Below are 16,044 nucleotides of genomic sequence, written 5' to 3' on the forward strand. Positions count from 1 at the left end.
TCTTAGAGAGGGGGAAAACACCAAGTGTGGTATTGTGTGTGGGGAAAATGTGGGAAAGTGTGACGAAATAAACCCTGGAGAAAACGGAATGAGAATTCCTGAGCATCCCATAATAACTTATTGGGACAAAAAGAGTTTCTTTCCATATCACACTGAGGTATCAGGAAAATCAAGAGCTCAACCAACTCAGAGCTTCTGGATTTCCAGATGCTTCCAGGTGTCTGGTCCTGGCCGGTGCCTGAGCGAATCCAAACAGAACAGGATCTTTAAAGGAAAAACCAGCCCCTTTATGGGCATGAACATCCCAGATCCCACGGAGAGACGCGGGGCTGTGTGGCTGCATCCATGAACTCCTGCTGGATGCTCTCCCTTCCCTCATTACCACTTCCATTCTCCCGAAATCCCAACGGAAAGGCTTTAAAGGCGCTGTTTAAAGCGGATCAGTGACGTGCGGCAACAATCACAGGCACAAAGTTCAGCGAGAGGAATGAAGTGTTTGGGAAGGGGAATGTGTGGGAGTGGAGAGCAGAATGGAATCGCTGCTGCTCGTGGGCAGCTTTGATCTAAGAAAGGAAAGTGGGTCACGGTGGCAGCGCACAAAGAGGAACTCGTCAGCGCCGGAGTTTGGGATCGGTGTTAATGAGGCAGCCCTGATGTGTCCAGGAGGGGATGTGGCAGCAGAATTCCACTCTTAAACCATCACAGGCACAGCTGGGAAAACAGGCACGGGCAGGGATCCTGGGGATGGCAATGCCACGGCTCCTGTCGAACATCCACGGAGCAGAATGGCCCTAAAACACAGGGAAGGGCCTCTCCCTCCCAGGAAAATGGGGAAACTGAGGCAGGGCAGGGAAGGCAGGAGGTCACTTGGAGCAGGACATGGAGCTCGTGGTTCCTCCTGCTCCATGTGGAGTTATTTGCCAAATATGAAGTAAATTTACCCCGGTCTTAGAGTGGGGTTTTGTTGTGTCTTCCCAGTGATGGATAAACCACAACTGTAGGAATTTCTCCAAATTCTCACTCACTTCACAGGATCATGGGGTTGTTAAGGTTGGAAAAGACCTCTCAGATCAAGTCCAGCCATAACCCAGCACCACCCCAGGGTCACCCGGAGCCATGTCCCCAAATGCCAAACATCCACACGGTTTTTTTAACTTCCAGAGAAGGTGATTTTTAGAGTCACTTTAAAGAGTTCCCCTTCAGTTTTGAGATTTTTTTCCCTAAATAACTCCCAGCTATCAGGAACTGCTGTTTCATTGTCACTCAGGATAAAAGCCCTTTATAATCACGTCACTCCTCCTGGGGGGACAGGCTGCGATCAGGTTTCCTTCGGCACTATTTTGATTAACTTAATAAATTGAACTCCTTAATTCTTTTGTTGCAGGGGAGATTGTCACCCCTTTTCTCTCCACCTGATCTGCAGAAATAGTGAATCCCTGAGGAATAAAAGCCCATTTTGCTTTCAGTTGTGGAAATCCTTTGACAAAGGCAAAGATTTACTATTGGCGTCACACCTTTTATCTGGAGTGAGACACAAACACAAAACCTGCAGCTGGAGTTGGAAAAAAGACAATTTTTTTTTCAGTCGCTCCATGAAAAACGACCAAACAAACCTCTCTTAACAGGGGAATTTTGCTCTAAAAACCTGTGTCCTCTCTGTGTGATCAAAATGCCATAAATCCAGTTCCCTGCCTTATCAGACAATTCCCAAATGGCCCCCAGGGTACCAGGAGCATCTTAGCGGTGGAGAAGCAGCTCCGTGTGTGCAGCCCCTGCCAAAGCACCAGAGCTACAAGAGACACTTCATTCCTTTAGAAGGCAAAGAATGAAACACAAAAATCAACCTGTGTGCCTGCGCAGGGAGGTGAGAGCCAAACACCCTCTTGGTGCTGTCACAGAACACAAAATCGTGGAATATCCTGAGCTGGAAGGGTCCTGCAGGATCACTGAGTCCGGCTCCAAGAGTGCCAAGTGCTGACACCAAACGTTTTTCCTCAAAAGTAAAATTTCCAAGGATATTTTTTTTCCTTTGTGTCTTTTTTTCTTCTTTCATCAGAAGTGCATCTCTGACTTTCAGCCTCATCCTGGCTCCGAAGTTATTTTAATAATGAGATGCAGCCCACAGATCTCTGAATTCATCTGGCGTTTTTGGATAAAAAATAACCCCCAGACAAACCCAAGCAATTGGACATTTTTTAAAGTTCATTTTCTGAGTGTGGGAGCATCCCTGGAGGTGCTGGATGTGCTTTGAAGACCTTGGTGATGCAGAGGGTCGAGTCCCTCCTGCTGTGTCCAGGTTGCAGCACATGTTTTGGGAATTTTGTTGCTAAATCCCATCAATATCCCAATCCACAGCAGCCTGAGTGCTGCAAAGACAACGTTTAAAGGCAGCTGGTGCTCCCTGAGTGGGAACAATGAGTTTTCCTGATGTTTCCCAGTAATTCCTGGATGATCAGTGTGGGATATTGCTCCTGCTCCATCAGCAGAGCGGCCACAAACACATCAAATAAATCAGGACCAGCCTCCTTCCTGCCAGGCATGTCCTGGGTGTGGGACTGGTGGGATTTATCCCCCAGGGCCTCATTACCTGGAATATTCCAGCCTGGAGCCACCTGTCCTTTGGCATCCCCTGCAGAAATGGAATCAAAATCATTTCCCATCCCTCTAAAGAGTCATTAAAACCCCCCTTTTCCTGAAAACAGCCTCAATAATTAATCCCTGCGATTGCAGAGGGGGAGCTGTGGGATCTGTTGGAATTTTAAGCACCAGCTTTCACTTTCGATGAGAGGCGAGAACACCGAGATTCCCACTCCACCACCACCACAACCCCTGGAAACACTGAAAAATCCATGACTTTTCCTGGCCATCTGACACTAAAAACAACAGAGAGGGTTTTCCAACACCTGTGTTGCCTTTTGCAGAGGGAACAGGTTTGTTCCAAAGGAGTAGAAGTGGAAACCCACAACTTTTGGGATAGTTTTAGCTGGAGACACTCACGCTGTGATCCTGCCTAGACATTCCATTTGGGATGGAGCACTGGGAGCCATGGCAGAAACAGAGTTTCTTTCCCTTTGCAGTCAACAAAATAATTAGTTGGATGTTCCAAGTCTGTGGAAAGGAGTCAACGAGGAGTTTGTAATGCCAGAAACAGGTGGGAAATAGGAAATAAAATGTCAAAACTGAGCACGAATTACTCCTCCCCTGTGCAAATCACCTAAACCTGTGGGTAGAGCTTAATTTATCCCCAAATCCTCACAAATTCGAGAAGTTCTTACAACTGGGGAGGCACTGAAAGAGCTGCTGCTCCTGAGGGTGTGGAATCTCTGCTGGCAGAACTACCACAGCACCTGAAACTCTCAAATTAAGTAAAACAAAACCCAGGGAAGACCATTTTAAATAAATTTACCTGAAAGAGACACGATTTTGGAAAGCAATAAACTGTGGAGGGAGGGGAATGGCAAATTCCTGTCACTTGGAGTCCTAAATCAAGGCTTGATTTCTTTCTAGAACACATCCAAGAGCTCCCAGGGACTTTCACAGGCTGAGCAAGGCAGATGTCGGGGAGGGAAAGTTTTCCAGCCTCTGTTTCCCAGGATGCAGGAGCCGATTTTCAAACTGATTCCTCTGGCCTGCATGAAGGACTGCCCCTAAATCAGAAATAAAAACTCAGATGAGAGGCTTCTCTCAGGCATTTGAGGAAGGTGGCACCAAAATTCACCCCTTGAGCAAATGACGTTATTCAAAAAAATGAAGAAAAACATTATTCAAAATCCATGAACAAACCTTAACTTGGAAGGTGGGAAAAATAAGGTGGAAATGCCAATTGTTCAGGCCCTGAGCTCTTTTGAATCCGAAAAACATGAAGCTTAAGGGCGCTTTTAAAATTATTTTTAGGGTCTCAGTAGCTTTGGGATGTTACAGAGAACAAACCTCAGGCTCCACAAGGAACTGGGGGTGAAAAAACGGTGTCAAGCTCTCACCAATTACTGCAGCAGGAGGAGTTACGTTAACAGGGGCTTTTTATAATATTTTTTATAATATTTTGCTTGGTTTCCAGGAGCCACTTACATCCCACCACCATCCTGGCTGTCAACAGGATCCAGCACAATCCTCATTAGCGGTGTGGAGGGAGGGCTCAGAGAAGGTCAAATCATGGGCCATGACCATGCAATTTTGTTCCCTGCTAGAAAGGTCACTTTTCCTCATCAGACTAATTATGCTGACAGGATTACATTTATTTCCATGGATTTTAAGGCAAAAACTTTGCCAGTGCCTTGGCCTGTCTGATTCCAGCAGTGCCTTTGGCTTCTCTTCCCAACAAATCCTTCTTGGGGTAGAGAACAACCAAAATGGGCTCCCAGGAAAAAAAACCCAGTCAAACAACAGCCAGGGGGAATTGTAATTAAAAGTTAAGGAAAAAGTTATTTTGCAGTTTTAAGGACTAATTCTCACAGGTTTTGTTTTCACTGTTGTGTGAGGGGACTTTGTGGGGAAAAAGCAACATCAGGAGGATGTGGAACTGCTGGAGCCAGTCCAGAGGTCATGGAAATGCTCCAAGGGCTGGAGAACCTCTGGAGCCAGGCTGGGAGAGCTGGGGGTGTTCACCTGGAGAAGGGAAGGCTCCAGGGAGAGCTCAGAGCCCCTGGCAGGGCCTAAAGGGGCTCCAGGAGAGCTGGAGAGGGACTGGGGACAAGGGACGGAGGGACAGGACACAGGGAATTCCTTCCCAGTGCCAGAGGGCAGGGCTGGATGGGATTTTGGGAAGGAATTCCTCCCTGGGAGGGTGTAAGAAGTGCTGGGATGGAATTCCCAGAGCAGCTGTGGCTGCCCCTGGTTCCCTGGCAGGGCCCAAGGCCAGGCTGGAGCAGCCTGGGACAGTGGGAGGTGTCCCTGCCCGTGGCAGGGGTGGCACTGGGTGGGCTTAAAGGTCCTTTCCAACCCAAACCATTCCAGGATTCTGTGCCTTTCAAACCAGCCCAGAGTCACAGGTGCCTCTGTGAATCTGGATTCTTTAACTTTCTGTGAGCAGGGGAGGCTGCAAGGAAGAAAAATTAAGATTAAACAAAGAGAAAAAGAACTTTTATCAGCGAGTGATTGATTTATCCCAGGCTGCTGAAGAGAGGAGGCTGCCTGGGACACATTCTCAGTGCATCAAACACACCAAGCACTTGTTCTTCATTCCTACACCTGCTTTTCCTGCTCCACAGCATCCCAAACAATCAGAAATTTCTTGTGGCCATCCTGGAATAAGTTTTACTCCTTCATGGTGCTGCTACAGCGAGAGCTGTGCTGTGTCTTTGCTGTGGACACTCCATGGAGTCCCCAAAACAATGCCCACGAGTCCTCAGAAGAGTCTCGGTTCTCTGTGCTTCTCTCCCTGCCCTTTCTTAGCAGCAGGATAAGCAGAAAAAAGCATAAAAAAATTAAAAGTCTCTGATTCCTCGCTGCAGCCAGGGCTATATTAATGACTCTGCAGTGGTCCATGGCCCAATTTTGAGGTTTAAGAAGTGCAAAGGGTCACATTGGAAGAGAAAGAGGCAAATTCAGACACCTCTCCCCAGCTCCAGGCCCTTTAACTCTTCCCAGCTCAAGGAAGTTGCTCTGCTTGTGGGTGAATTAATTAAGGAGATGGCAAGTGTGAAGGAAGAGGCAGAAAAGAAGCTCCTCTCCCAAATATTCTTCCCTGTCACGGTGCTTAAACACATTTATGGCACCTGTGACCCACAGCAGGTTTGCTTGAATCACCCTGAAATCCCCCCAAAGTCCAGGCCCTGCCTTGAGCCCTCTGAAAACAGAGGCTCAGTCTTTGCTGCTGCTCCGTGTTTGCATTTTAACGTCACTGAAACATTTTCATTTTAGGGTCCTTCTGAGCCATTTTCATTTTAGGGTCGCTCTGAACCCTTTTCATTCAGCTGTTGCACCCTGAAATCCCCCACGGGCCCAGCCCAGGCGCCTCCCTGCCCTGCTGGATGGGGTGACTGCCACCCACAGCCAAAGACCTGGTTTTGTGGGCAGGACATGGTTTTATTCCATGATTTCAGAGAATATTTAGGTTAGAAAAGGATATTTAGGTTGGAAAAGATCTCCAAGGCCATGGAGCGCAGCCATGAACCCAGCTGGGTCACGGCAGGCAAGGCACTGTACATAACCCGGCAATTATTACGTTAATATCACTTTGTCAAGGGGTTCAAGGCCATGAATGAAATGAAAATGTTATTAAGGAGCCTGGACCCACCTCTTTGAGGCACTAAACATTTTCTCTCTGAATGGGAAGTCGATTTACCCTTTAAAAGCTCCAGCAATTCCCTTCTAAAGCACAGCCAGCTCTGTACACAGGGAAAGGCCACAAAAAATTTGGTTTTATGAAGTGCTGGCAGCCCCCATGTACAGAGAGAGCAAAAAACCACTTTCCCTCCTCCCAGAGGAATTCCTCCGTGCCAGGAATCCGGGATCGATCACACAGAGAAGCCCTGGGGTCGATGGCTGCACACTCCTGGAAGGGGCAATGGGTTGTTTACAGCCTCCCTGGCACCACACCACAGGAGCCAGAGGAAAAATAGGTGAGTGCAGGGCTCCTATAAATCATAAAAACTAAACTCCTGGCCTGCTTTATCCCATCCATCACGGGCACACCGTGCTGAAAGGAGAACCCACCCTCATTTCCCACGGAAAAAATGTGAGGGAAGCGAACTCCCTCTCATCCCAGGGTACCACGGTCATGATCCCAGAAATATGTCAGGTCTCTGATGTTTTTGAAGTAATCTGTGGAGCAAGTTCCCATCCTGATTTATGGCAGGTGCAGAAAATGCTGGGCAGGTGCAGCCCCCAGAGCCAAAGGGAGGAGGAGGGGATGATTCTCCCAATTTTTCAGCCCTGGATTGGGAATGGGAAGCTGGGTCAGGACAAGAGGAGCAGCTCATTGAGGAGGGAGAGACACTTAGGAACAGAGCAGGTCTTGTGCATTTTGAGCAAAACATCATTAAAAAAGTCACTTCCTGGCCAGGCATCGAAATGGCCAAATTCAAGCAAGGAATAAAAATTCAACCCATCCCAAGCAAAGTGGAACAACCTGGAAATGTGGCCGTGAGTGGCACAGGGGGAAGTTTGGAGGAGTGATTTTACAAAATCCATTGGAAATTTGTTCTCCAAACCTTTTAAAACCTTAGAGCTGAAGACTCTTGGACACCTGATCCCTTCTGGAATCACACTGTCCATCCTCCCTGAGGGATGGAGGATGGGAATTCCAAAAAAGCTGAAACCCCTTTCCTAGAAGCAGGTCAGGCCCTGTGAAATGCACCCAGTGGGAGCAGAGAACCTCTGAACAAAGGGGAACACAGCAGGTTTGATTTTTAAATGAGTTCTAAAAATCAAATCAACCTAAAAGGAAAAAAAAGAAAATCGGTATCAGGTGCTGCTTCCACACAGAAGCCACACAAATACCCAGAGATTCCTTTCATTCCAGCACTGTTTTCCTTGAATTTCTATAACTATTACGGCACCAATGAACCACTTAATCACCCCAGAGCAAACCCTCCTCATAGACAGAGGTATTTTTAGGAGGGAAGAAAATATATCCGAGTTCTCATTCCCGATTTCCATCTCCGAGGCTCCACCACTTTACGTTTAACACCAACTATAAAAGGCACCCAAGCAATACAGGGGCTGCTCAGCCCTCGGTTTAAATCTGGATTCCTTCTTTTATTTTCTTTTTTTAAAATTGTTTTTTTAATATCAAATTTCTGCTTTAATTAGCAGCAAATGTAGGACACTTAGGGCCTGAAATGAGGAGACCTTCCTGCTCGTTTCACTGGAGCGGCGTGGCCCTCAAGTATTAATTAAATCTTAAATTGCTTTCTGGGGCAGAAGGGCTGCTCTGGTTTTTCTGGTCACAGGAGCATTATCGAAAACAGGGTCTGTGCCATGCCCAGAGACATTCCGGGAATCCATGTGAGCTCCAGGAAAGCGGGAATTCAAAGTCAGACCTCAGTTTTCCCCGGAAAATGCTCTATCCACGCTCCAAGTTTACAAATGGCAGAGTGATTGAAGCAGCCAGAGAGGAACCAGTGAGGACGAGGAGCTCAAAGCCCACCCCAAAGTCAGGTTTGTTCAATTATTTGAATTCAGGGAAAAGAGGTGGGGACAGGAAAGGCAAAGGATGAGGGTGATAATGGATAATGGGGCTGGATTTAATTTACACGATGATCTCCCTAAACACTCAGCCTTACAATAGTTTAAAAGAGGCAGAAATAGGCTTAAAATAGGCCAAAACCCGGAGTTTTTAGCAGAGGGTGCTCCCTCAAAACAGCTCGTGTAAAACTTGGGAAAGTGGAAGGTGTCCCATGGCAGGGATGGGAACTGGATGGACTTTAAGGTCCCTTCCCACCCAAACTATTCCAGGATTCCAGGATTCCATGGTCTGATACCAATCTCTCTGTTGAGGAACCTTCCAAACCACTCCATGATTCCATGATCTGGTACAGTCTTGTTGCTAAGGAACCTTCCAGACCACTCCAGGATTCTGTGATCTGGTACCAGTCTCGTTGCTAAGGAACCTTCCAGACCACTCCAGGATTCTGTGATCTGGTACCAGTCTCGTTGCTAAGGAACCTTCCAGACCACTCCAGGATTCTGTGATCTGGTACCAGTCTCGTTGTTTAGGAACCTTCCAGACCACTCCAGGATTCTGTGATCTGGTACCAATCTCAGTGTTGAGGAACCTTCCAAACCACTCCATGATTCCATGATCTGGTACAGTCTTGCTGTTAAGGAACCTTCCAAACCATTCCAGGATTCCATGGTTCCGTCATCTGGTACCAATCTCACTGTTGAAGAAACTTCCAAACCATTCCAGGATTCTGTGATCTGGTACCAATCTCATTGCTAAGGAACCTTCCAGACCACTCTGGGATTCCATGATCTGGTACCAGTCTCGTTGTTTAGGAACCTTCCCAGTCTGACATTCCTGGGATTCTCTGGCAGTCACACTCCCACCCCCAGACTGTGGCCGCTGAAATCCATTCAGATTTCCCCGGTTCCACCCCAGGTTTCCCAAGGCAGAGTCTTGGATGTCCAGCTCAAATCAGTTTATTCCTGGTGCAGCCACACAGGAACAGCCCGAGCTGGTGCCTCTGAGGTTCCTCAACAAAGAATTCCTGGGTTTTTATCCCCTCCCATGCCAAAAGTTTTGCTTTTTTCCTGAATCCTCAGCTCCTGCCACATCCATCAGTGTCCCTCACCTGGCTGTGCCATAGCCCCTTTGTTATCCAAAGGTTTGGGAGTTTCCTGACCTCTTATCCCAGATCCTAGCCCCTCACAGCTCCACCTGCTCCAAAGGTGTTCCTCCACACCCACTTCCAAGGGGAAGCAGGGAACAAACCAAGGAAATGCTGAGGAATTGATTACAAAGGTTGGTTTCTTCCCCACTTTGGCTTTGAATTCCAAATCCATATAAAAACTCCACGGGCCTGAACCATGGGAAGCACAAAGATATCCCCAAACTGTCTTTGCTTCCTGCTCCTTCCAAAAAGGAGCTGAGAATGGGGCCAAACACAAAGCCAGAGGAGCTACCAACTTCCCAAAAACCAGCCAGGAATACTCCCTGGAGCTGGAGTCTGGGGGGTGTTTTTCAGTTTTCCCTGGATAAACAGAATTTCCTAACACTGAGGGATAGGCCTGGTTTCTATGGCACAATCCTATTTCCCCACAGGCTGGTGTTTACATGCTAATTAGCAAACAAATAATCAAAACAAAACCATTTTGGGCAGGTTTAGATTGGATTGGGAAGGAATTGTTCCCTGTGAGGGTGGGGAGGGGCTGGGATGGAATTCCCAGAGAAGATGCCCCATCCCTGGAAGTGTCTAAGGGAGAAGAGAAGGATCCAGGGAGAGCTCAGAGCCCCTTGCAGGGCCTAAAGGGGCTCCAGGAGAGCTGGAGAGGGACTGGGGACAAGGCATGGAGGGACAGGACACAGGGAATGGCTTCCCACTGGGAAAGGGGAGATTTAAAAGGGATCTTGGGAAGGAATGAGGGTGGGGAGGGGCTGGGATGGAATTGCCAGAGCAGCTGTGGCTGCCCCTGGATCCCTGGAAGTGCCCAAGGCCAGGTTGGAACCCCCTGGGACAGTGGGAGGGGTGGGTTGGGATTTTAAAGTCCCTCCCAACCTAAACCATTCCCTGGATAGATTTAAAATTCCCAAGATCTCCGAAGATTTTGGGGCCCACAGGAGCTCAGAGACGGGTTCAGAAAGGCTCGAGAGGGGCAGGATTTAGGGAGGTGACTTACTCCACGTGACAGAGCCTTTCATCATCTTTATTTAGCGGGAGAGAATTCCACAGCTCATTGCAGTCACCTTCCCAGGCTGCTGAGAGGAAAACCTGCCACGGGAAAATGCATTTGTGGTGCCGAACTGAAGCCAGGGTAAGGATTTCATTGGTTCCACTCTGCTCCAGGTGTGACGGATTTATGGGAGTCCTGCTGAGCTGCTGCTCTCCCCAAGCCTGCAAGAAAAGGTGGATCATGCTAGGAAGAGCTTGGAAAACTTCCAAAGCAGCACAGGGCAAACACAAAGTTCACTGATTTGTTCGGGAGCTGCTGCTTTTATGTTTCAAGTTGATTAGGAGCAAAAATTAACATTTCATGAAAGCCTCTGACAGGAGACAGGACCCTTTCATTAAACACAAAGTGTGTAATTAGTGATAATAACGATACCTGGGGGCTCTTTGTGCACAGCTCATTCCATGGGAGATGGAACAGGGAAACACCATTTGCGCCCATTGTTGGCAGCTGAAAGCACGAAAATTCCCAATTTCTTTTCGTAATCAGGACTAAACTCCACTTTTTAAACTTTAAACATTCACAAGGATGAGAGAAAGAATCCCAGTGCAACTCACTCGGAGTTCAGGTCTGAGCCTTGTATATTTTATACCTGTGAAGAACTCATTTGGGTCAGAAGGGTTTTCTGTACCCGATTCTGTGATAATTATAAGACTTATTAGGATGCACTGGAAGGAGAAGAAAGGCTCTGGATTGCCATGGATTTAATGAACTATGGGAAAAAATCCTCTCTTTTCCTCCTGGCTGAGGATTTTATTGTTGGCATCGCACAGACTCTTCGTTATTGGGTGCCCAGGGAAGCTCCTGGATCCCTGGAAGTGTCCAAGGCCAGGTTGGACGGGGTTTGGAGCAGCCTGGGATACTGGGAGGTGTGGGATTTAAGGTCCCTTCCAACCCAAACCAGTCTGGGATTCTGTGATTATTTAAATCAGGAGTTAAACCAGGAAAATCCCATTAAAATCCCAGCTGTCTTCACACACACGCTTGGACTTCATCATCTTGGGAATCTTTTCCAACATTTTCTGTGACTCCACAGTCTGGGATGCCCTTGCCTGCACTCAGAAACCCCCAGGGAATTCCCAAAAAATCTCCTGGCAGGGATCAAACTTCTCCAGGGTGGTGGCTCAACAATTTAACCCAAAATGAGACACCCAGAAATTCCATTTATTGGTGGAAACAGCCCCAAAACAACCCCTCAGGAATGAGGATGTCAGGGAGGGGATTTTGTATCTCCCAGCTCCAGCCCAGGGTGGATGAAGAGGTGTCTCCCTTTGATCCAACCCTTCCCAGCGAGGATTTATCCATTTTGTCCCAGATCCATTCCTGTCCCAGATCCATTCCTGTTCCAGCCTTATCACCGTGGAAATTCGGATTTCCCAGGTGTGATTGCACCTCCCTGAATCCAGAGGGGCTCCAAGGCTGGCAAGGCTTGGAAAAACATGCCCTGATTGCAAAATGTGCAATTCCAGCCTGTCCTGGCAGTGTTGAAATGCACAAGGAGCAGGAGGAGAGGAGGAAAAGGAGCCTCAGGTACCAGCATCCATCCAGGATGCATCCCTAATTTTGATTAGCTGGAAAATAACCAAACAATCCTGATTTTTATCCATTTGGGAGGATGCTGAGCGCTGCTGGGAATGCTGCTGCCAGGTTTCATCGGAATGATTGCTGTGCAGACGAGGAAGATCAAAGCAGGACCTCGGTCCCAGGTTTTAATGAGTCCCAGGGAAGATCATTCCGTGTTTACAATTCCTCAGCTCCTCGGTAAATACGGAAGGACACAAGGCTGGAATTCCAATTTCTCAGGAATCCTGGTGCTCTGGAACTGAAAAATCCAGAATTTTCCATGCAGTTGAAGAGATCCTACTCATTTGGAGGCACTGCTTGGAATCAGAGGCTCAAACATCAGGAGAGCTGGAGAGGGACTGAGGACAAGGCATGGAGGGACAGGACACAGGGAACGGCTTCCCACTGGGAAAGGGGAGATTTAAATGGGATCTTGGGAAGGAATGAGGGTGGGGAGGGGCTGGGATGGAATTCCCAGAGCAGCTGTGGCTGCCCCTGGATCCCTGGAAGTGTCCAGGGCCAGGCTGGAGCACCCTGGGACAGTGGGAGGTGTCCCTGCCCAGGGCAGGGGTGGCACTGGATGGACCTTCCAACCCAGGACATTCCAGGATTCCATGAGCTCACAAATTCCCACTGCTGAGAGGCAAAGAGGGTCAGAACTAAGAGACAAATTTAAAATAGAAATAAATTTCCACATCCCAGCTTGGGCTCAGGAGCAGGGCAGGACTCCATGGAGCTGCCATTTCTCGGGATGGGAGGGAAAATCACTTTAGGGGTGGAAAAACTCCACTGATGGAAAACTCCAGGATTTCAGGGCTCGGAGGAGATGAGAGCAAGTTCCAAACTCTGTTTTAGTCCATTAAAACAACAGGGAGCAGCACCCCAGGCAGAAAACCCGGGACTGGCAGTGCTGGAATTCATTCCATGTGTCTGGAAAGAAAAGGATTGGTCTCCAATCCAAGAGGTTGCTGCCTTTGGGGAGAGCAGGAGAGGCAGAGTCCAGGTAAAATCCGGCTAAAAATGGTCTGGAGAAGGGAACAAAGAAACCACTCCCTGCTGCTTCATCCCTGCTGAACCCCGGAAAGAGGAGTTCAGGAATATTCTGCACAAATACCGAATCCAAAGGGTAGCTGACCTCAAACACAGTTTTTGCTCTGAATTAAAATAACCTCCAAGACCTCAAATTCCAATTTTTTTTCGCTCGTGTCAAGCAGGGGAAGGGTGAATTTGGAGTTCTCCTGTCAAATAAATGAACTTTTCTGAGTGTGCAGCATTCTGCTTCCATTTCCCACAGCCCCAAAAACACATCCTGGAGGAAAATTTTCCATGGTGAAGAGATTTTTGTCTACGGGGAGGCTCTCTGGGTTTTCCCAGCTGCCCTCGAGGCTGCCCAAAGTTCTCCTTTTTGGGTATAAAATCTTGTGGGGAATAAATTGCTGGAATATCCCATTACAGGGGGTGGCTCCATCCAACAAGTTTCCTGTCATTAAGAGCTCTGGAAGTGCGCTTTGAGGGGAGCAGGGAGAGAAAACCAAACCCTGCTGAAAATTAACCCCAAGAGTGGTCATTCCTTAACTCCAGCCCCCTCTGCAATGGGAATTATTGAGGGAATTTTATCTAATTCCGGGTGATTTTCCCCCAGATTGATAACAACTGACTGGGAATGGTGGGACTACCAAGATTTGCCTCTGGAAGCTTCTCTGAGTAGTTTAACCTCCCACCCAGACTCTTTTCCCTGGAAGTAGAGACAGGAGTAAGCAGCAGAGGAAAGAGCCGTGCAGCTCCCTGAGGTTTTCCGTGGGGATTGCAAAGACAGGGAGAACAAATACTGCGGCTTGTTCAGCATCAGGGTTGGAATCCGAACAGAAATTTCCATCCAAACAATGTTGCTCTGCTCCTGCTAATGCAGGTTTTTCCCCTGGCACCAAACAAGATCCTTCCTCAGCTGATGGAAAACTTGTTCTGAAAAACACCTTGTTGTTCAAAAAACCCCTTAAATGAAAAAAAGAAAACAAAACAAACGGGAAAATCATCTGGAAAACCCCCAAAGATTCCTGAGTGGGAACATTGTATCACCCAAATCTCCTTGTTTTTCTCTCAGTAATTGAATCCATAAAGATCCAAAAGATTTAATTATATTCCAAGGTTTTGCCTCCCTTTTCTTCTGCCTCAGGAAAACCTTAAGCACAGGAGCTGCTGTGAAATCCCACTCACATGGGTGGGGCTGGAGCAGGAATTGTCTCCCAGTCATCAGGAGCTCCATGGGTTATTCTGGGCTGCATCTTCCTAACCCCAGGGCTCTGAGGTTTTATTAAATCGCACAATGAGCTCTGGTGGCTTTTATTAAATCTCTCACGTGGAAATTCCAATCACAGGCCAATAGCCTGGAATGGAAGGTCCTATAAAACCATGGAATCTTGGTTTGGGTTGGGAAGGACATTTAAGCCCATCCAGTGCCACCCCTGCCATGGGCAGGGACACCTCCCACTGTCCCAGGCTGCTCCAGCCTGGCCTTGGGCACTTCCAGGGATCCAGGGGCAGCCACAGCTGCTCTGGCAATTCCATCCCAGCTCCTTCCCACCCTCCCAGGGAGGAATTCCTTCCCAATATCCCATCCATTCCTGCCCTCTGGCACTGGGAAGCCATTCCCTGTGTCCCTGTCCCTCCATGTCTTGTCCCCAGTCCCTCTCCAGCTCTCCTGGAGCCCCTTCAGGTCCTGCAAGGGGCTCTGAGGTGTCCCTGGAGCCTTCCCTTCTCCAGGCTGGACCTTCCCACCTCTCCCATCCTCTCTCCAGAGGAGAGGTGCTCCAGCCCTTGGATCACCTTTTACAATCCCTTTTTTTTTGTCCTGAACTTTAACACCAGCCGGGGAGGCGCTTCACAGGGACCCTCTGTCACCGGGGTTAACCCAGTGATGACTTTGTCCCACAGTTCCCCTGTCCCTGTTTTCTGCCAGCTCTGAACCGACAAATAAAAGGTTCTGTCCCCTGAGGAGCTTTCCCGGGATGTTTCGCAGTGTGTGGAAGCACCTGGCAGACCGGGCAGGACCCACATCCACTTGGAGCCCAGCAGCTCCATCAACACCCGCAGGACAATCCCTGCAGTGGGACAGAGCTGAGCTGCCCTTCTCAGAGCCATCCGAGGGCAAATCCCAAATTCCCTTCATCATTCCCTCCTCTCTGCCCCACCAGGAAGCACTTTTCCCTTTGTTTGAGGCACGGGAATCTCCCCAGCTAAGCCAGCATTCCCAAGCACTGCTGCCACAGCTCCCTCCCTCCTCACCTGCGAGTGCAACGAGCTGAGTACAGACCCATCTCAAAGCTCTGCTGATTCCAATTCCCCTCCTCTTCAGCCAGGCCTGCTTTAAATCCCCTCCCCTCTCTCTGCATGGACGCAGCGGAGCCGGAACGTTGGGCTGGATCCAGCACATTTAAATTCAATGGGCCTAACGCTGCTCGCTTTGCCTTTTCAAGTCTCCTCTTTCATCCCTGGATCCTGTGGTTGTTTCAGCCTTGACAGAGTGGGAAACACTGACAGCTCCAATACAGAAATATCTGAAACAGGTGAGGCGGGTCCGGATCCCGCGGGAAATGGCGCCACGTTCCCGATATTCACACTCGATTATTTGTGTGGTGAAATAAGGAAGGAAATTGCCAACAAAGCCAGGCCTGGCCTTGCTGCACTGCTCCACTTTGCCTTTCTCTCCTCCCCTCCTGGAATTGCTCTCTGATGAGGAATGAAGAAGAACATCCTTGTTTCACACACTGGAGTGGGACGTCCAGGCCTGGGGCAGCCAGAGCTTCACCACCCCCACAGGGAGGAATTTCTTCCCAATATCCCATCTAAATCTCCCCTCTTTTCATTTAAAACTGCTCCCCTTTGTCCTGGCACTCCAGGCCCTCTCCAGGTAGTCCTCAGAGCACCTTCCAGGGCCTAAAGGGGCTCCAGAAGAGCTGAGGAGGGACTTGGGACAAGGATCTGGAGTGGGACATCCAGGGATGGCACAGCCTCAGCTTCCCTCAGAAAGCTGTGCCAGGGCCTCACCTCCTCACAGGGAGGAATTTCTTCCCAATATCCCATCTAAATCTCCCCTCTTTTAGTTTAAAACTGTCTCCTTTCACCCGGTCCCTCCCATCCCTTGTCCCAGGT

Source organism: Corvus hawaiiensis, chromosome 27, assembly GCF_020740725.1.
Source record: "Corvus hawaiiensis isolate bCorHaw1 chromosome 27, bCorHaw1.pri.cur, whole genome shotgun sequence".
Taxonomy (NCBI): Eukaryota; Metazoa; Chordata; class Aves; order Passeriformes; family Corvidae; genus Corvus; species Corvus hawaiiensis.